Here is a 20,274-nt window from a genome sequence, read left to right as displayed (position 1 = left end):
CGCCCACAGGGCTGCACGCTCAGCAGGGAGTCGGCTGGGATGTTCTCTCCCTCTGCCCTCCCCCTGCTCTCACACTCACACGCTCACTCTCTCGTAAAATAAATAATAAATCTTTAAAAATAATATACGCTTGCTGAATTAATTTGATGTCTATTTTCTCCATAACATGGAACATGACCTGAAATTAGATCAGACGTTTGCTGACTTGTTTCTCGTCCCTGTCCTCAACTAGAGCAGAGGCTCCTCGGGACAGGAATCCTGGGTATGTGTCACCCCAGGACGGGGCGCGCCACGTAGGGGGTTCTCACGAAGCGTTTGTTGAGCCAGCGAAGGCAGGCTGCGGGCAGCTGCGGGGGGCTCGGCAAGGTGGCCGGCTGCTGCTGGAGCGGCCGCCACGGGGCAACAGTATATTCACCAGGGGAGGGTGGTTTGCAGGGGCACGTCGGTTTTATGGCTGTCCCCATTCTCCAAAGCAGGGACACCGTCTTCCCAGAGATGAGAGGCGCCTCTCAAGGGAGTCACAGGCATGGATGGAAATAGCCCAAGTGAGGAGACGCCTGGATGGGACCCACCGGATCTGAGGTGTGATGGCTTAAGGTTGAGGGAAAAGGGCACACGCTTCATTTTCCTGACTTGCTCAGGTGGCGGCTGGCAGTCCACAGCCACGGACAGAGCTCAAAGCAGGCGGCCTCCCTGGGGCGAGGGCCTTCCAGACTCCAGGAGCAATCACGCCGAGGGGGGCTGTGTCTGTGGGGCTGCAGTCCCTGAGGGAGGAGCCCCCTTCCCCGCGAAGCCCTCCTGGACCCCCACTTCAATCCAGGAAAACTGTAAGCTCCTTGAAGGGAGGGCCTCGGATTTCCTTTGCATCCTCCACCTCACACAGGGCTGGGCACTCACATTCAGACCAGGCCTGTCTCTGATGCCACCGCCTCGGCCTCCACGAACCCCCAGCCTCACTCACGCACTCACTGCTGCGGCAGGGGGGCTTCCGTCCCAGCTCAGGACCAGGCAGCCTGTCAGTGTCTTCATGGCCTACAACCACTGCGTCCCTCACATTATGGGGTTAACATATCTAAAACGACATCTGGAGGAAGGAGGTGGCATTTTTTTTTCTATTGCGGAGGACAAGATGCCAGAGAAATCTCATTACAACAAATCAAATGAGAGGGACAAAGAGATTTGCATATTCATCCCATCCTATGGCTCAGGGACAGCAGACTCCTGTTCCTGTGACAGATCAGAACGCAACGTGGAGATCAGACATGGACACATGGTAGAGGCTGGGAGGGTGTGTGTGCAAGGAGGGAGGGAGGAGGGATGGAGGGAGGGAGGAAGGGGGAAGGGAGAAGAGGAGGGAGGGGAGAGGGGGAATGGAGGGAGGGAGAGGGAGGGGAGAAGCACGGAGGGGAGGGGGAGGGAGGAAGGGACGGGGGAGGGGGAAGGGATGGGGGAGGAGGGAGGGAGGGAGGGAGGGAGGGGAGAGGGGAGAGGGGAGAACCAGGGAGGGGAGAGGGGGAGGGAGCAGGGAGGAAGGGGAAGGGGGAGGAGGGAGGGAGGAAAGAGGGAGGTGAGAGGGGGAGAGAGGGAGGAGGGAGGCCTGGGTCCCTGCGCCCTGGGTCCCGGTGGGCAGCAGCACCGCCTCAGGTCCCCCGCTGCCTCCTGCGGCTCGTGGGCGCACCCCACGCCCGGGGAGCCCGCTGGGGCCCGTTGCCCCGCCAGCTGCGGCTCAGGGAGTGGGAGTTCCGCGGTCCCTCGGGCCGATGCGGCTCCGCACACGCACCGGGGAGGAAAGCAGGAGGCGAGAAGGCCCCGTTTGCCTGCCCACCTGCGCCCCGGACCCCGCCAGGAGGTCACAGCTTCGTCATCGAAGGCTTCCCAGGGACCCCACGACGTGGGCCAGGGAGCCAATCTCAGGGCCGTTTGGTTCAGAAACCCAGTCTTTGTGCTCGGCCCCTGCTCGGGTTGGCGCCGTGTCTGTGGCCACGGAGCCCTGGGCCTGGCGGGGACGTGCCAGTTCCCTCAGCGTCACACCGGGCACCCTGGCCCCGGGAGCTCCCGCCAGATGCAGGCACCTGGGCTGGCCCCGCTCTCCGTGAGCCTGTTCCCGCCGCCCGACAGGTGCCCTCGGGGCCCCTCACCGTCGCAGCCCCTGCCTGGGTGACGGCAGCTCCTCACCTCGGCCCTGGCTCTCCCAACAGCCTCTGTCCGGCCCTGACGTGGCCACTGTCCTCTTCCGCACACGGCCAGGTGGCGAGCCCCGGCGGCCCGTGCAATGCGTGCAGGGGAGGCGAAGGCGAGGTGGCGTAGGCCAGGTCCGCAGGAGCCCCGCCGTGACCCCACGGCCCCGCTCACTGCCTGTCCACACCTCACCGCTCCGTGCCTCTTTTCCTCCTGGAGTCCGGGGCCCAGGCGTGGGAAGCCTTTCCCAGAGCCGCCGAAGGTGCACGCACGAAGGCCTGACCCTCTGCCCGCCCCCCACACGGCGGCGGTCCGGTCCCCGAGGCAGCCACGGCTCCGGCCCCGCCTCACCCCGCGCACCTCCCCACGCCCGGTCCTGCCCCACCCCAGGCGTCCCTGGCCCCCTGCTCTGCTGGGACGCGCCCGGCCTCAGAGCCTCTGCACGCGCAGATCCCTGGGCCTGGAATGCAATGCGGTCTCCAAGCGGCCACCTGGGCTGGTTCTCGCCCCATTGGGTCTCTGCTCAAATGCCATTTTCTCACAGGACGGCCCCGACCCCCTAAACGGCACCTTCGCCCCAGGTCTCCGGCCCCAGCACACTCTTGCAGAGCGCTGACCGCTGCCTGCCGTTGCCCGATTGTCCTTCTGTCTGTCGCCCTCCCCAGGGACACAGCCCGCGAGGACTCCTTCAGACCCCAGCATCACACAGGCCGCGGTACTGCAGCCACCCCATAGATCCGGCGAAACGAATGGACGCGGCCGGAATGCACGGAGGATGCCGCGGGGCCGGAGCCAAGTGAGCGTGGCCGAGGTCCCAACCTCTGAGCCCGCGAGTCCTCCCTGAGTGCAGGTCCTCCAGCGCGGGGAAGCACCACGGGGCCTTGATCCAAGGTGGCCCAGAGGGTCGGCCTCAGCCGTCTGGAACACTCGCTGAGGGGGCACCGTTAAGTCCTCTGGTTGCATCACCGGGGGTCCTTGAGTGATGTAGCCCAGCTGGGGGGCCAGTCGCCTGCTCCCGGCGCCCGATCCCGCCCCGACTCGCCGAAGGCTTAGCTCCCGGCTCAGCAAGAAGGGCTTAATCAGCACCGGGCAGGTGGGGCATCTCGAGCTCAGCCCCCGGGGCCACTCCGCGACACCGAGGGACACCGAGGGCGAGCATGTCCGCGGTGGCTCTGCACAGCCCTCGGGCCAATCAGCACCCGCCTCGGGCACCAGCTTCCAGAAAGCACTGCTGGGGCTGCTGCTGGGCATCCCGAGTGCCACCAAAACAGCGTCTTAAATAGTCTCAGGTGACAGAGACTCAGCATCCGGGCAGATAGCCTGGTGCCCGGCGTGCTTCTCGTGGGCGTCCCCAAGCTCCGCGGGTCGGGATTTGGGCCTGTCCCCGCAGCTGCCCAGGGCGACGTCAGAGGGGCCGGCCGCGTGTGGCAGGGGACGCCCAGCTGGGGTCACGGGAGGGCCTCAGACCCTTCCTTGTCCCATCGAGGGTGCGATCTGTCCTACTTTGATTGGCATCATTCTCTGGCTTCTAGAAGTACTTTGTGAGTCTGAGCGTGACATTGCAGGAGAGGGCAGGGCAGGGGGTGAAGGCGCGCGGGGGACGAGTCCCTGCGCAGTCAGCGTTTCCTGCTTGTCCAACCTGGTCACCTGGCAGCGCCACTGCCTCTCAGGTGTGGAAGCCGAGGCTCAGAGGCGAAGGGACCTGCCCAAGGCAACACAGGACTTTCCAGGGATCCGGCTGATGGTCGCGCACCTGCTGGAAGGTTGCCTCCGGGGGCAATCGGCCCGCCCTATAGCGCCCACCCAGGTGCCTCTCCGCGAGGCGCCCACAGCACCCAGGGGCAGCGGTGGCCCCACTGAAGGCGTGCCCGGGGGCGCGGGCGTCCTGAGGCTGCCCTGAGCTCGGGGCTGCGGGAGCCACCCAGGTGACAGGCGGACAGGGCCTGAGAGCCCGCAGCGCGGGACAGGGGGCACGGCCCCTACGGAGACCCGGGCGCGGGAGTGACGTGGAGAGTGACCCAGGCCGGTCCCAGAGGACAGGCGCGTGCTACCAAGGGACGCGTCCCCTGCCTCTGCTGGGCCGCCGACGGGCACCAGGCTGGGTGGCTGCGTCCCGGGAGGCTGGGCCGCGGGGAGGGCCGCGCCCAGGGGCTGAGCCCACCTGCTCCCCCACTCAGGGCCAGCCCCTCCCCAGCGCCGGGGCCTCTGAGAGGCAGCCTGCCTCAGCGGGGACACAGAGAGCACGACTGTCCCCGCCGGCTGCCGCCCTCTGCTCCCCGACGCCCGCAGCCCAGCATCCCCTGCAAACCCAGGCCCCGAGGCGGGCAGGGCCAGGTGGGAAGCCGTCGGGCGGGGGTCGGGACCTTGAGTGAGGCCAGGAGGGCTGTGCCCGGGAGAAGGGGAAGGTGGCCTCGAGTCGCCTGCCGGCAAGGGCCAGCTAGGCCCCGTCGCCCTCTTGTCGACTTGCTGAGGGGGCTCAGGGAAGCGCCTCTGCCCTCCGGCCTCGGGTCTGTCACTAGACCGAGGGAAGGACTCAGTGACAGCTGCTGGCTGTCGCTGACTGCGGGAGCGGCCTGCCTGCCGGGCTGTCCTCGCTCTCCTGTCCTTCCACAGGGTTCCGCGAAGGGTCCTGGGCGAGGCTCTGAGTGAGGCTCCTGGCGGCAAAGACACGTAGGAACACCACTGGCTCAGGAGCGGTTGCATAGGTTGTTTAGCGAGGAAAACACGAGGGAGGGAGGAGCACGCCTGTCGGGTTGTGGCGTGTCTGGAGCAGGTAACGCCACCGGCCATGGCCCCGAGGAGACCCAGGAAGGCACACCCTGGCCCAGCACTTGTTCGGACGATGACACTGCTTGTTCTCAACTTGGGGCCCCTCCACCCCGCGTCTTCTGCATCGCACCTCACTGCTCTTGAGGCTGAGCATCAGCTGCCACCGCGGCCCCAGTGCTTGCCACCTGCCAGCCAGCACCCCACAGCTTCGCACGACCAACCCACTGATCCCTGGGCGCTCCGCGGACTCGGCCCTCCTGCTGTCCTGCTCCTGGAGGCGCCCCCAGCCGCAGCACTACGCAGCGGGGCGAGTGGCTTCCCTGCACGGGGGCAGGCGAGCAACAGCAGGAGTGTGCAGAGGGTCTACCCCAGGTGCTCCCCAGGGACTACCCAGGGGCTCCCCAGGTGCCACCCGGGTGTTACCCAGGTGCTACCTGAGGTGCTACCCGAGGGGCTGCCCCAGGTGCTACCCGAGGTGATGCCCCAGGTGATACCCCAGGGGCTACCCCACGTGATACCCGAGGTGCTACCTAGGTGCTACCCCAGGGGCTACCCCAGGTGCCACCCCAGGGGCTACCCCAGGTGATACCTGAGGTGCTACCCAGGTGCCACCTCAGGTGATACCCGAGGTGCTACCCAGGTGCCACCCCAGGGGCTACCCCAGGTGCTACCCAGGTGCCACCCCAGGGGCTACCCCAGGTGCTACCCAGGTGCCACCCCAGGGGCTACCCCAGGTGCTACCCGAGGTGCTACCCAGGTGCTACCCCAGGGGCTACCCCAGGTGATATCCGGAGGTGCTGCCCAGGTGCCACCCCAGGTGATACCCGCGGTGCTACCCAGGTGCCACCCCAGGGGCTACCCCAGGTGACACCCGAGGTGCTACCCAGGTGCCACCCCAGGTGATACCTCGGTGTTATCTGAGGTGTTACCCCCGGTGCTACCTGAGGTGATAACCCCAAGTGATACCTCAGGTGATACCCCAGGTGATGCCCCAGGTGCTACCCGAGGTGATACCCCAGGTCATACCCTGAGGTGATATCCCAGGTGATACCCTGAGGCGCTACCCTGGGGGGCAAGTGCTCCAGCTGACCCCTGGACCTGGTGTGGCACCTGCTCCCCGGTGCCCCCAGCCCCCAAACCAATGCGCCTTTGCCTGAGGCTGTGCAGCCCTCTGTCCCTGGCCCCCTCTCCGGCCCCTCCTTGCCCTCGTGTCCACACAACCCCTGAGCCTGTTTCCTCTTGCCCGGATTCCCGAAGCCGCCTCCCGACCACCTCCCCGCCTCAAGTACATCCTTTCCCGGGCCTCCCCACTGAAGCCAGAGTGAACTTCCTGCACGCACAGTGGACGGCATGCCCCCTGGCGGAACCCTTCCGTGGTCCCCAAGCCTTTGGGACGTGGCCCCTGCCGTGTTGCCCAGCCTCACCTTCCCAACCGTCTCCACGGCCCCCTGCCCCCAGCCCTCTTGCTCCAGCTCAGCCTCTGCTTGTGCTGCACCTCAGCTGGGGCTTTCTGTCCCCTCTTCTCTCCGAGTCCTAAGGGCTCCTGTCCACCTCCAGCTGCCTTCTCCCCGGAAGGCGATCCCCCTTCTCTGCGATTCTAGCTGCAGCTTGCACACGCTCCGTACGCTCCGTGCGCGGTCCTCCTGCGTCCATTCACAGAGCTGTGCTGAGCACGCGCCAGGCCCTGCGACGGTCACAGGGTGCCCGGCATCGCCCCCCGTTGCCCCTGCCCTGGGAGGCGAGGATGGCCCTCGGCCCCGCGACAGTCACACGGTGCCCAGCATCACCCCCAGTCACCCCCTACCCTGGGAGGCGAGGACGGCCCTCGGGACCCGGCCTGTCCCTGACAGTCTGGTCCTGCTGTTTGCTGCTCTCTGTCCCCATGTAAGACCCTGAGCACACGTTTTGCCCTGCCTGGGACTCAGTTTCCTCCTTAGCAACATGAGGTCCCAACTCCTGCACCTGGCGGGGTCATGAGTCATTAACAGCAGCGGTTGTCACAGAACTAGGAATGACAGTAACACAGAGCACTAAATACAGGCTGACTGTTCGAGTGTTTTCTATTTAGCACCCCGCCACGCTGCCGGGCCGGGCGGGGAGGCTGCGGGACTGGCTCAGACTGGCCGGGCCCAGGAAGCACCTGACGCCGCTGGCCTCGCGGGGACTGTCCCGCCGGCGGGAAGGAGGCGTGGGGGACGGGGTATGCGGAGCACGTCTGGGGCCGGCGAGCAGACGAGCCTGGCTGGAGCTCGGGGCCCGTGTTTAATAAAAGATTAATGTAATTGTCAAACCGACCTTGTCAGCGTCTGCTCAATCCAATTACGTGGCCTCGGCCCCACGAATGGGGTTAAAACCGACGTGCGTGTGAGCGACGCTGGGCCGGCAGCTCTGGGGAGACGGGCTTCCTGGGAAAGCCCAGGGGACGTGCTGGCTGCAGGGGGCCTGGCGGCCTTGGCGTCCCCCGGGACTGCGGGCCACTTGCGGGGCACAGCGGCCCCTTCCTCTGGAGAAGGCGCAGCTGCGCATCCGCGCTCCACGGATGGGGGTGCTCGGCACGGGGCGTGTAAGGGAGACAGTCGCCGTCCTTGAGAAGTCCTTGGACTGGCAAGTGGGAAAGACACAGGAGCAAATGGAATGGGGAAACATTCGGGAAGGTTCCTGGGAAGACAGCCCCGCAGTGAGCAGTGGCGGGAGCTGACCCAGAGGAGGAGGCGGCGAGTCCCCTCCCGACTCCCTCGGGGCAGCGGGGCTTCAGGCAGGCCGGCAGGGAGGAAGTTCTGTAAGGTGCCGGGCAGGGCTCCTGACTCCGAACAGGAGCAGGGAGCTGGCTCACAGTGGAAAGGGGGGGGGGGGGGGGCGGGCCAGGGCAGCTGGGGCCCTTGGGTGCCCGGGGGGGCGTGGGGAGCCTCCTGGAGGGCAGTTTTCTAAGGCAAGAGCCGCAGCAGCGCCCAGTGTGGAGGGAAGCCCAGCCCTCGGCCAGCGTCTGGGTGGAGCGCACGATCTGGGGCATCAGCCGGGCCTCCCTGCCTCCAGGCCCGAGGAAGCCCCTGGGGAGGAGGCCGGGCACAGGGTCCCTGGGGCCCTGCCTGCCGCTCCCTCCCACTCGGCTGTGCCATTTCCTGCTTCCTCCCTGAGCAGCCCCTCTCCCTTCACCACTAGGGCCTCACGGGGACACTGTGGGACACCGTGGGACACAGCGTCCTGGTTCCCATTTTAGTGGGTGAAGCTGACATGAGGAGGGACCAAATGCTGCCGTCCGAGTCTGGTTCCTAATGGAGATGAGACTCAGGCCTACTCCTTCAGAACGACAGTCCTCAGCTCGTTTTTGGGCGGGTGAGTGGCCCTCACCAGGGCTACCGCCTGTCTTGACTTCAAAAGGCAACCCTGGGCAGCCTGGGTGGCTCAGTGGTTTAGCGTCGCCTTCAGCCCAGGGTGTGATCCTGGAGACCAGGGCTCGAGTCCCATGTTGGGCTCCCTGCATGGAGCCTGCTTCTCCCTCTGCCTGTGTCTCTGCCTCTCTCTCTCTCTCTCTGTGTGTCTCTCATGAATAAATAAATAAATAAATAAATAAATAAATAAATAAATAAATAAATAAATAAAAATCTTTTAAAAACAAAACCAAAAAAACCCCAAAAGGCAATCCTGCCAACTGCTTATCTGGGGCTTGGCGGGGCCCCGAACAGGAGGCCCAGATTTGGATGCTGCTGTCCCACAGTGGGATTCGTCACCAGCCAAGAATTCCGATTGGACAAGTGTCTGTCTGTAGCCCTGCCTCAGTGTCCCTGGGGGACAAACCCCTGTCCCCGCCCAGTGAACCACAGCACTGCGGCCCTACTCAGCCAAACCAGGAGTGGGGCTGTCGTCACCCAGTCGGCTCTTCTCCCGTCGGTCTAATCAGCAGGTCACAGTGTCCTCACCCCGAACACACACTTGTATCTTGCTCTGCCCGCCCTCCACGCCCCAGGCCCTGCGTGCCTCTGCCCCCGCTTCCTGCCGGCCTCCCCTGTCACCGCCCACGGTCCCGCCACGGCCGCCGCCGCCCTGATGCCGCCCTGATGCACGAGTCTGACCGTGTCCCTCCAGCCTCCTCTCCATCCCCGTGGCCACGCCAGGGCAACGTCCCACAGCCTGCGGCCGGGTCCCTCGGCGGGTCCCTCGCGGGTCCCCATGCCCACCCCCACTCCCACCCCCAACCTCCTGGGGTGCCGAGGAAGCACTGAGCCTTCCGGGGCTTCGGGCATTCGCTCACTCATCTGTTTATGCAACTTTTGAGCCCCTTTTGTCTGCTCCACCCTCCCCTGGTCATTGTGCCCTAAAACGTGCTCACGGCTCTTGGGGGAAGGACAACAGTCAAGCACCTGTTGGGACTGACAGAAATGCCGCGGAAGCAGAGCCCTGGACGGTGCGCCCCGGGGCGGGCGGGGGAGGGGGGGACGGGCCTGCAGGCTCCTCCGGGGCCTCGCTGGACAGATAGCGGCTCTCCAGAGGGAGCTGTGGGCAGAGAACGCGGGGGGCAGCTGTGCAGAACTGGGGGGCTGCAGTGGGGGTGGGGGCTTAAGGCCACAGGCCTTCCCCCGCCGCCTTCCCTCTGCTGGTCGCGCCTGCGCCCTCCTTGGGCCCTGAGAGTCACTCCTGAAGCTCACTGTCACCTGAGAAGGGGCCACGCGGTCACCCCCTCTGGACACTCCAGGAAAACCAACTAGTCCTCCTCCTGCGTCCCTGCCAACCCCCGGCCCACGCCGATCCCAGCTGTCACGCGAAGCGTCCCGGGTTCCCGTCACTGCCCGTCCCCCGCTCCGTCCACCACCCATCCACTCACGTCTCCAACAGACCCCGCTGCAGCCGCCCCCGGGGGCCACCTGGGCCGTGCCTTCAGGTACGTGTGTCACCTCCTGGGCCCTGGTCCAGCTCCTTGGAGGCGCCCACCTCCTTGCCCCCCGCCAGCGCGGCACCGGCCCAGAGTGGCTTTGGGTGAGTATTTGCTGAGTGAATAAACATTTGAGATCATTTTATTGAAATACTTCAGAGTAAATTTGGAGACAGGCATTCCTCTACTCAAGAGTAATTTAATAACCACAAATGTCTTTAACACAGTGGGGAGGCAAAAAAGGAGGTGTGCGCGTTCCGTTATTGCTGCTGTTAAAATAAATGGCATTTTTAATAAAGTGTCCCCATCCAGCATACAGAATGTGGCCACATGATGAAATAAATAAATATACGGTGAAATTATGCATTGCAAAGCAGACTTTTTCTGGTCTTTTGGTTATTAAATTTAATCACTTTTGAGCTGCGCCTCTCCTCTTTTTCCTAGAGGCAGGTACGCTTTTGATTAAAATGTGGGCCCCAGAGCACTTTCACAAGGGAAGGCTGAGTACGTCCCCAGAGGACCCACAGCAGAGCGAGTAAGCGGGATGACGAGGCCAAGGAAACAGCCACAACGTGCTTCTCGCTTGATGGACGTGTTTATCCCCAGACAGAGTGCGCGGCAGTTGCAGGGCGTATGGAAATCTTGCAATTAAGGCAAAGTCTAATTAGAGGCTGCATATTCAAAATACAAAGGGAGCCCCGAGCGGCAGCCTCTCGGGTCGGCTCTGCATCCTGATTCCCCAGCGCAGCCCCTGCCTGAGCCGCCCGGCCACTGAATTACCAGGAGGGGATCTGAACCTCGTTGCCCAACGTGGATTCCCTGGGGCAGCCCCGGTTCACGGTCGGTGGAGACGCGTCCGCCCACAGAGAGCGGCACAGCTTTAGGAAGCGCCTGGATTCGCATCCCTACCGCGCCAGCCCCGGCACCATCATCCCCGTGGGAGTGTGACAGGCCTCCCTGAGGGCCATCGAGGCCTCAGCGAGGGCTTGGCGGGACTTCCGTTCAGGAGGTGAACCCTGCGTGGGGCCAGGGCGGACAGCCCGGTGGGGGGCCTCCTACCACCACGGCGCCCTTTGCACCCACAGGACCCACGGGCTTTTCTCTCCGCCAGGTGCCGGACCCTGCACCGAGCAATCCATCCCGCGTGCCCACAGACATGAAAGTCCAAAACAGGCTATTTCCCCTCAAACCAAACAGTCCTGGGGAGCAGAGGGGGCCAGGGCCAGCAATGGTTCCTGAGCTTGGACCAGGGTCAAGAGATCAATTCGAAACTGTCTTTGCCCCCAAGAGAGTCACAGACCGGGGGCGCTGGGTGGCTGAGTCGGTTGTGCGTCTGCCCTGGCTCAGGTCATGATCCCCGGGTCCTGGGATCAAGTCCCACATCGGGCTCCCTGCTCAGCTCCTCCCTCTGCCTCTGTTGCTCCCCCTGCTTGTGCTCCCCTCGTTCTCACTCTGTCAAATAAATAAATAAAAAATTTAAAAAAAAAGGAAGTCACAAACTAGCCAGGAAAAGAGCAAGGCATCAACTCATATTCCTACGACACTTTCCAGTTAAAAGTACCTCGTTATTCCTGCCGAGAGCCTGTGCGGGGGCCTCCCTGGGTCCCCTGGGTGCCCAAGCCCCAGGCCCGGGTCTGCACTTGGGGCACACGGAAGCTGAGAAGGGTGTCACAGATGCCACCCATTTCTTCAGATGTCTCTTTGGTCTTGTGTGAAGCAGGACCACAGTGCGGATGCCCCTTTCGTCCCCGCTCTCCCCACCCGGAGCCGCAAGGCCCCAGAGCCCGGCGTCCTCACTGGCCGCGCTGCCCCGTGGCCCCACCAGCCTGTGGCAGCGTCTGCCTGCTGGTCACGTCCATGTCCGTGGACGCAAACTCCAAGCTCCCTTCCACCGCCTGCCCTTCTGACTCCACATCGTGCCTTGGGGATCTGCTTAGGCGTCTACACGCAGCTCTGGGAAGAAAGTGAGTTCTCCCATGGCCACCGCGCTGCGGGACGGCGGCTTCGTCCTCCTGCGTCCCCGCTGTGCGCAGGGGAAGCTTGAGCGGTGCCCCCCCCCACCCCGACGTGGCCACACCCCGACAGGGGGACATGGAACCTCCACTAACTCGGGCCCTAGAGCGGGTCTGGCACCCCCCGGCTCTCCGTGTGGTTACTAGAAGCTCCTGAGGCCATGATGAAAGAACAGTGCACTTGGTCTCAGAAGGACCTGGATCTGAATCTTGACACTGTCACTTATTAGCTGTGTGACAATGTGCAAAAAACCTAACCTCTCTGGGCTGCAGCGTCCTCCTAAGGAGAAGACAAGAGTAACACCAGTTCTGAACTATTCTTGTGATGATCTGGATGTGTAGTCTTCAGTGTGATCCTGACCAACACGAGGAGCTGATGGGAAGATGTCCTGACCCTTGGCAGGGGAAGGCTGTGGGGTGGCATCCCCCGCTCTCGTGGCTCCCTTCTCACTCTCAGTCTTAGATGGACGGATACAGGTGTGGTCTGTATGCCCTGGACCACTACTCAGCATCAAAAAGAATGAAATCTTGCCATTTGCAACGATGTGGATGGAGCTAGAGTGTATTATGCTGAGTGAAATAAGTCAGTCAGAGAAAGACAAATATATGATTTCACTCATATGTGGAATTTTTTTTCATATGTGGAATTTAAGAAAGAAAACAGATGAGCATATAGGAAGGGGGAAAAGAAAAAAAGGAGAGAGGGAAACAAGCCATAAGAGACTCTTAACAACAGAGAACAAAGTGAAGGTTGATCGAAGCATGTGGGTGGGGGGGATGGACTAGAAGGTGATGGGTATTAAGGAGAGCACTCGTTGTGATGAGCACTGGGTGTCATATGTGAGGAATCACTGAATTCTACTCCAGAAACCAATACTGCACTGTACGTTAACTACCTAAAATTTAAATTTAAAAAAGTGACCAAACCTCCCCAAACCCCAAAAGCTCAGTCGTAAGGTCAAAAGAAAAAGAAAGAAAAGAAGCTACCTGATAATCGTAGTTTAAAACCCAGGAGAGGGACGCCTGGGTGGCTCAGTGGTTGAGCGTCTGCCTTTGGCTCAGGGCGTGATCACGGTCCGGGGTTCGAGTCCCCTCAGGGACCCTGCTTCTCCCTCTGCCTGTGTCTCTGCCTCTATCTATGTGTGTGTCTCTCATGAATAAATAAATAAAATCTTTAAAAATAAAATAATAAAATAAAATAAAATAAAATAAAATAAAATAAAATAAAATAAAATAAAATAAAACCCAGGAGAGCCCAACCCACCTTCCAATCTGGCCATAGTCTCCACTCCATCTGTGCCTTTACTGGGTCAGGCTGAATCTCAGGTCCTCCCTGAGGGGCAGCCCCAGCCTGCAAGGCCCCACCTACCTTCCCCCCACCCCCAGGAAGGCAGCACCAGCCTGGCCTACAAAGGGTTAAATCTCTTCTTCCCCCAGACATTAGAGCCAATGAGGCTTTCTGCTTAAATGGCCTAGAGCCACCTCCCAAAGCTCCTTAGCTCAGAAAAGTGCCAAGTCAGCAAAAGGAAAATAATTTAGAGCCACTGAGAAGAGGGACTAGGGCCCCCTTCCTTCTACCCACAGTGGCAGCTGCTCAGCAGCGAGAGGCTCACACCCAGGGCCCGGGGCTCCGCGCCCCCCACACCCGCACCTGCACCCGCACCCACACCCGCACCCGCAACCCGGCTGGGGAACGGAGGTGTCCCAGGGGAGCAGGCCCACGGGGCACGGCACCGGGACGGGAACGGCTTGTCAGGAGTGCTGCGCCGCCGTGGAGGGCGGCCCACCGCATCACGAGTGCAGACCGTAACCCGGGCCGCCCGCACGCCAGGGGGCCCCGCCGCGCGCCATCCTACTGTAAGGGGTAAACGTTTCGAAGTAACACACCTTAGCTCCCACGGTGTTACGGGTCACATTTGCTCAAGAAAAATATCCACAAGGGAAACTAAGGCTCACAGGAGGCCGAGCCGGCCTGAGCCCCGCACAGCAGAGCGTGCCTCGTCGCTGAGGGCGGGGGCACCCGCTAGGGAGCACCCACTAGGTGCCCGCCGCGTGCCCGGCGCTCTTACAACAGCCCGAAGACACTGGTGATGTTAATCTTCCTACGTAGCTAATGGATCTGAGGACCCAGAAGGTTGTCGCGTGTCCAAGGTCATGTTCCTGAAAAGTGGTGGAGGAGAGGTTCAAGCCCGCACGGGCTCCCCCCGTGCTGTCTCCATGGAGGGTGTGCGCAGCGTGCAGGCCGGGCTTGCAGTCCGCCCCCCAGCCCCAGGGCACGAGCTGCGTGGGGGGCGCCCTGCATGCCGTGCCCGGCAGCCCCCCTGCTCCGCTGCATCATGGTGCCCGTGGCCGGGTTCCCGCCTGGCGGTGCCAACAGTCATGGAGGAAGGACAGTGGGCGTCTGGGCCTCACCATCGCTCACCTGGGCTACTCCAGAGACCTCCCCAACTCCTCTCTCCCCACTGCAGCACTGCCAGAGCCTTTCCTTCTTTCCTGACTTGGTGATGCCCTCTCCTGGGGGAACAAGGCCAGGGAGGTCTCATGACAGCCTCGTGAAGGGCTTTCTTGATCCCGCAAAGCCTTAAACCTCCAGGCAGAAGGAACTGCTGGCTGGGCACGGCCTTTGGTCATCAGAGGCCAGGAGTGCAGGGACAGCTCCATGTTACCTGCACCCAGCCCTGTGCTGGGCCCAGGACACACGAAGGAACACATGGTGGCCCCTTCGAGTGTTCCCAGTCCAGCAAGAAAGATGCAGGTACAGTGACGGCCCAGGCTGAGAAACTAGTGGAGGCACAAGGTGGTTTATGACCGTGCGGACGCACCGCTGATGCCACAAAACTGTTTCAGTGAGTCGCCGCTCTCCAAAACCAGGGGAAGGGGTGTGTATGAAGGGATCCCCACAGCCCTGTGACAGGGTCCGCGGTTCAGACCCTAAAGCCTCCTGAATTATCCCAGCATGAAAATCCCATCCTCCCATGTCTGCTGAGTTCCTGGCAGGGCTGCAGATGGCCGGGAGTGACAAGTACCAGGGATTAATGGCAGGGAACCGAGAACACCGCTGCAGAGAGGCTCCCCTGGCATCTGTGGCTGCTACAAGGAGCTCAGGGGTGTCCACTGTGATTGCGGGCAATCTGGGCTCACGGGAAGTTCCTGGATAAATATCAGGGGCCTCTTCCAGGGGGTGGGGAGGATCGCACTCCCTTGTGGGAGTGGCCCAGGCCCTGGACGTTTATTCCCTCCTTCTTGCCATAACACCACTGGCCTGGCCGGGCTCCCACGGCCTGCCCTGAGGCAGGAGCTGAGGGACAGGCCTGTCCTTCCTCCGCTGAGATTGAGTTGCAACGACCCCGGGGTTTGTCTCTGCTCCATTCCCCTTCCTCCGGCGTTGGGGTCCTTGCTTTAGTTCAGGTCTGGGCTGGGGCCGCAGCCTTCTACCGAGTCTTTGACATCACGTTTATTTATGCGATAATTTTTTAATGAGTGTATACTATGTGCTGGGTGCTCAGAATACACCAGTGAACAAAACAGAAACCAAGATGCTAAAGTGGATGACAAATGTAATTATGACAGTCTGTGAATTGTCCAGATGCAGGACGCACAGAGAGAGAAAGCCCACAAGTCAGCATAGGTACGTGTCCGTAATTCCAGTTGCTGCTTGGGAGGATGCTGGTGCAGGGGGAAGACGCGGGGGTCTGGCTCTTGGTTCTGTGTCACGTCCCAGACACCTGGAAATGGGCACAGCACACGAATGAGACAGGGCGGCTTTGCCCTCCCGAGTCCCTGACGTCATCCCCACCGCCGACCCCCTCATCCTCTGCAGCACCTTCCCTGGGCGGCCACGGAGGACCCCCTTTTCCCCTCGGCAGGGCGGGTCTCAGCGCGGCGAGCCTCACCTCTGGAATTGCAAGCACTGGGCCGTGGGGCTGGCGGGGGGCCTCGGTCGCCCTCCGTGCCCTCCGTCCATGGCTGCTGCCGCGGCTCGGCAGTCTGCGGTCACCAGCGTGCGATCCCGCACCGCATGGCGTGATCGTAATTCAGAAAAGGGCCTTTGCTTAGGCCGGTGGCTCTCAAAGTGCGGTCCCGGGACCAGTAGCGTCGGCACCACCCGAGAGCTGGAGGCGAGTGTGACTTCGTGAGCTCACACCAGGCCCGCTGAACCGGGAAGTCTGGGCCGGGGCCTGTGGCATGGCTTTCAACGAACCCCGCAGGTGATTCTGGAGCAGGTGAAGTTCCAGAGCCACCGGTAGCGTAAAGCATCGGATCTCGCCTCGGGAGACTGGGGTTTAGGGTCCATCCGCTAATTCTGTGGCTCAGGAAATTCAGCCTGTTTCCTTGTCTTCGAAATAAAGACACACCAGAGAGCTACCAGGAGGAATCACAGAGCAATACCGGTGAGTCTTTGTGTTATTAGTCAGAGTGATGACAATAAAGCCATTCATTCATTCACTCCTTTGTTCCCTCCATGAACTCCTAGCCTGCCGGACCCGGGCCACCTGGGCCGGGAGCAACCATCTCGCTGTCGTTTCAGAAAGCCCTGGGCTCAGACGCAGGCCGACGTCCACAGCATGCAGATGACCCCTCGTCGATAAACTGGCCTCGAAGCTTTACTGTGCGGAGGCGGGGCCGCAGCCGCGGGGATGCTGAGGCGCACAGGCCCGCGGGGAGCCCAGGCCGCGCAGTGCCAGGACACGGCTGGGCCAGGGCCTAGGGCCGGGCTCCTGCTCACACACTTTCACTTGGGATTTCATGGGATCGTAGGCGGAACCCCAGAGGCAGGGGCGAAGGAGGCAGAGAGAGAGAGAGAGAGAGAGAGTGAGTGCCTGCCAGGCCTCAGGGCTAGTCGGCCGCCCAGCATCGACGTTACCACGTCTGCCGACAGGACGCATCAGTAAGAGGATCCCCCAGCTCCCACGTGCAGCCCGTGCAGCCCGGGCCCAGCAGCCCGGTCCCGGTGCCAGCCGAGCGCGCCTCCCCGGGGCCGCTCTTCCGTCCGGAGCCTCCCCGTGTGCGTCTCCCCTTCGCCCTCCGACCTCACTGCACAGTGAGAACCGCGGTCTTCGTTCTCCCGACGGAGGAACAGAAGCTCAGGGCGCATGTGGCAGCGGGGACGAGGGCCCCGGGTGGGGGCGCCGGCAGGAGCCGCTCCCCGCCAGCATCTCGCCGGTTTCCTCTCCCTCACGGAAATGCTGCTTCGGCGCGGGCCTGCCGCGGCCACACGAGTCTTCAAGCCGCTGCCCGTCTCCCACCCGGGGGTAGAAGCGCGGCCGCCCGGGGACCCCCGCCACGGCCAGGCCGCCCCCCGCCCCTGGGTGAGCACAGCCCGCAGCAGCCCTCGGCCTCCCCTCCGGGGCCTCGCCGGCGCCCCCCACAGCCCTTCCCGGGGCGCTCACCACCATAGGCCATTCTCTTACTTGTTTGATGTTTGCTGTCCCCCCGCGCCCCCCCCCAGACCAGCCACTGACGCGCAGCAGGCCCCGGGGTCCGGCCTTCCTAGCGAGGGGCCTCGGCACCAGGCGGGGCGGGAATGTGGAACCTGCCTCCCCTGCAGCCCACGGAGCGGCGCGGGCCCCTGTCCTCGGGCCGGAGCCCATCCGGAGCGCGGGTTCGGGTCGGGGTTGGGGTCGGGTGACGGAGGAAAGAGCACGGGGCTCGGAGCCCCACTCGCAGTTGCGGCTCCCTGCTTGGAGCTGGCCTGCAGTGCCTGTCCGAGTGCTGGGCACAGGCTAGACATGGAGCACGTGTGACCCCAACACTCGGAGGGATGGACCCACACACAGATGCTCAACTGCCAGCCACTCTCATCCGACAGGGTAAGCCCAGGTGCCACGGCCTGAGCCGTTCCCAGGTGGCCGAGCTCTAGCTGCGAGAGCGGCCCGGCCCAGAAAAGGCTCATTGGTGACGAGGAGGGATCTGTAGTGGGGGACCTCATGGCTCTTTCCTTGTCACTGAACTAAACATTATTATTGATACTTTGGTTAGGACACGAAGGGTCCCAGCCACACACCACAGAACTGGGAGAGAGGGCGTAGCCTAGAATCAGATTCCCTAAGGATCTCACACACCCCAGCGCACACACAGACAACTGGCCCAGAGGGAGCTGAAGAGGTACATCTATATAGAAAGTTAATTCAGCACGCTTCTTTAGAAATTCCAGAAACACACGCGTGTCTACCCCACTTGAGACAGGACTGAACCCCTCGAGGAGCAACCCCACCGCGCACGGAAAGGACTCAACACACTCGCCCTTGAACGCGGTTAGCTCAGTCCTGGGAATTTAAGAAACAACCAACCACAGACGCTCGTGGCAGGATTACCTCTAAGAGCAAGACACTGGAGACACGAGAGACAACAGCACAGCAGAGATGAGGAGGTAGTCACAGCCCAGCCCTGGGAGGGGCAGCAAAGCGGTGGCTGCACAACCGGGCGGGAGACGGGGAAGCGTTTGCCACATGATGGGGGACGAACGAGGCTGGGTCATGGGAGGCTGGGCAGGCGCCAGGGAGCAAAGAGGTGCTGCCCCTGGACGGACAGGAGGGGCTCCCCGAAGACACGTGCAGTTGGGCTTGGTCCTGGGGATTATGGCTGGATTTTCTTTTTTGGCTTTGGCTTTTCTCAAATTCTGTTTTGTATTTTAAACACAAATGGAAAAGAAGATGTCAACCAGCTGGAATGTTGGGCTGAAACCAATAAGATGAAATCTCTGGAAGAGGGATAAATGCAAAGTTCTGTATTTCATTTAAGAACACACACTTGAAGGGCGCCTGGGTGGCTCAGTAGGCTAAGCATCTGCCTTCGGCTCAGGTCATGACCCCAGGGTCCTGGGGTCAAGCCCCACATCAGGCTCCCTGCTCAGCGGGGACTCTGCTTCTCCCTCTCCCTCTGCCCTTCCCCTACATGCGCGCTCTCTCTCAAATAAATAAATAAATAAATAAGTAAATAAATAAATAAATAAATAAATAAAATCTTGAAAATAAAAACCCCAAAACAAAAAAACACACCATACACCTGCATGGGGGGGGGGGAGGGTGTGTAAAGAGCTGCTAAAAAGAAAAAGGGAAGAAAAAGAACAGAAAGAAGCACTCTACGGAAGCCGGAGCTAGGATGGCAGGGACCCTAGGCCCGGCACAGGGGCAGGCCAGTATGATCACCAGAACAACTGCATACAGGACAAGGTGACGGGGGCTGGGGGACATTATAAACTTGACCAATTTCCTCCAATCTAATAAATAGTGAAGTCAGGATCTGAATTTTGTGTGAGCTTCTCTGGCTCTAAGACCTGTGCTGCTCTTATAAAACTGTGAGCTAAAGGGAGAAGTATGGTGTTAGCCAAATAGAGGGAGCAGAGGCGAGTTTGGTGGCCCTCCACGCCACAGGAGAGCATCACAGGAGGTGCTCGTTCAGGGTTGGGCCACGCTGACAGAGCTACGCCAGCATTAAGAGGCGAGAAGCTGCCCTGGTTAGTGGCACTCGGGCCCTTCCTAAAGCCCCTGTCCGGTCTTGAACCTTACCTTTTAGAGACACAACCTAAAAGAGCAACCAGGATGGTCAGAGCTCTTGGGATTGGCCTAGAGATACCGAGTGCTAGCTGCTTGATGCACGTTACCTCCCGAAGGCCTTGGTGTGCCCTGGCAGGTCGGCATTATGCTCCCACTTGAGAAACGAGAGGGGTGAAGCTCAGGGAGGCTAAGCTCTCGTTAAAGGTTCCCTGCTAGTGAGTGGTGGTCAGAGTGCGAACACAGGGCCAAGTCGGGAAGCCCCGCTCTTCCCCGTGCAGCCTCCCTCCTGTGAAAACGGTAAAACGGAATTAGAATTACTCGTTAGGTGGTGGAGAGACACGATTGTCGCCTTCAACTCAGCAAAGGGCTATGAGGAGAAGCGTCCTGGGTGACTTCAGAGGAGAAAATCTCAACGACCTCAGAGGTCTCAGGGAAGTGAGTGTTTAGCTCAGCAGAAGAACGTGCCAGTGATGGCAAGAACTGGATGGACTCCTGGGTGGGAAGATGACTCCCCCGCGCCTGTGGATATCCAAGCATGGTCTGGCAAGGAGTTTGCTTACGTGGATAGGAGGTCTGGGTAGAGGACCTCAAAGCTCACTTTTGACTCAAAGTTCCACGAGCCTATGAAGCCGTTTCGAAGGCAGTGATGGATGTATCTGGCGACTTGTCTATTTGCAGATGTAAAGGTGAAACTTATATGCTCAGGGTAAACACATTGTCCAGAGAAAACTAAACACAGAAAAGGAAATGGATTCTGCTGGAGATTTTTACAGGCTGAGGTTTTATTTTCTGCAAACAAGGCCCAACCGACTCTGGGGAACTGTGCAATCTCAGAAATAATCAAAGAAAATATAACGAGGTACTAGTGTTCACCTGCTAAGTTGGCAAAATGATTGAGAACATGGTGACACTCATTACATGTATCAAGAATGGTAAAAAAAGATGTTATTAT

At 61.2% G+C, this 20,274-nt stretch overlaps 1 protein-coding gene and 1 long non-coding RNA gene across 15 annotated transcripts in view; one reads left to right on the top strand and one right to left on the bottom strand.

Annotated features, from left to right (window-relative positions):
* The window catches only part of LOC140602551 (BEN domain-containing protein 5), a 1,370,322-nt gene that overhangs the window by 166,291 nt on the left and 1,183,757 nt on the right, over positions 1 to 20,274 (bottom strand). The gene's annotated exons all lie outside the window — the stretch shown is intronic.
* On the top strand, positions 1,141 to 7,237 carry LOC140602549 (uncharacterized). The gene is made up of 2 exons (XR_012005481.1): positions 1,141 to 1,273; positions 2,844 to 7,237. It is a non-coding gene; the product is annotated as an uncharacterized lncRNA (long non-coding RNA).

The sequence above is a fragment of the Canis lupus genome, chromosome 13 (assembly GCF_048164855.1).
Source record: "Canis lupus baileyi chromosome 13, mCanLup2.hap1, whole genome shotgun sequence".
Lineage (NCBI taxonomy): Eukaryota > Metazoa > Chordata > Mammalia > Carnivora > Canidae > Canis > Canis lupus.
This window is presented reverse-complemented; position numbering and strand designations above follow the sequence as displayed.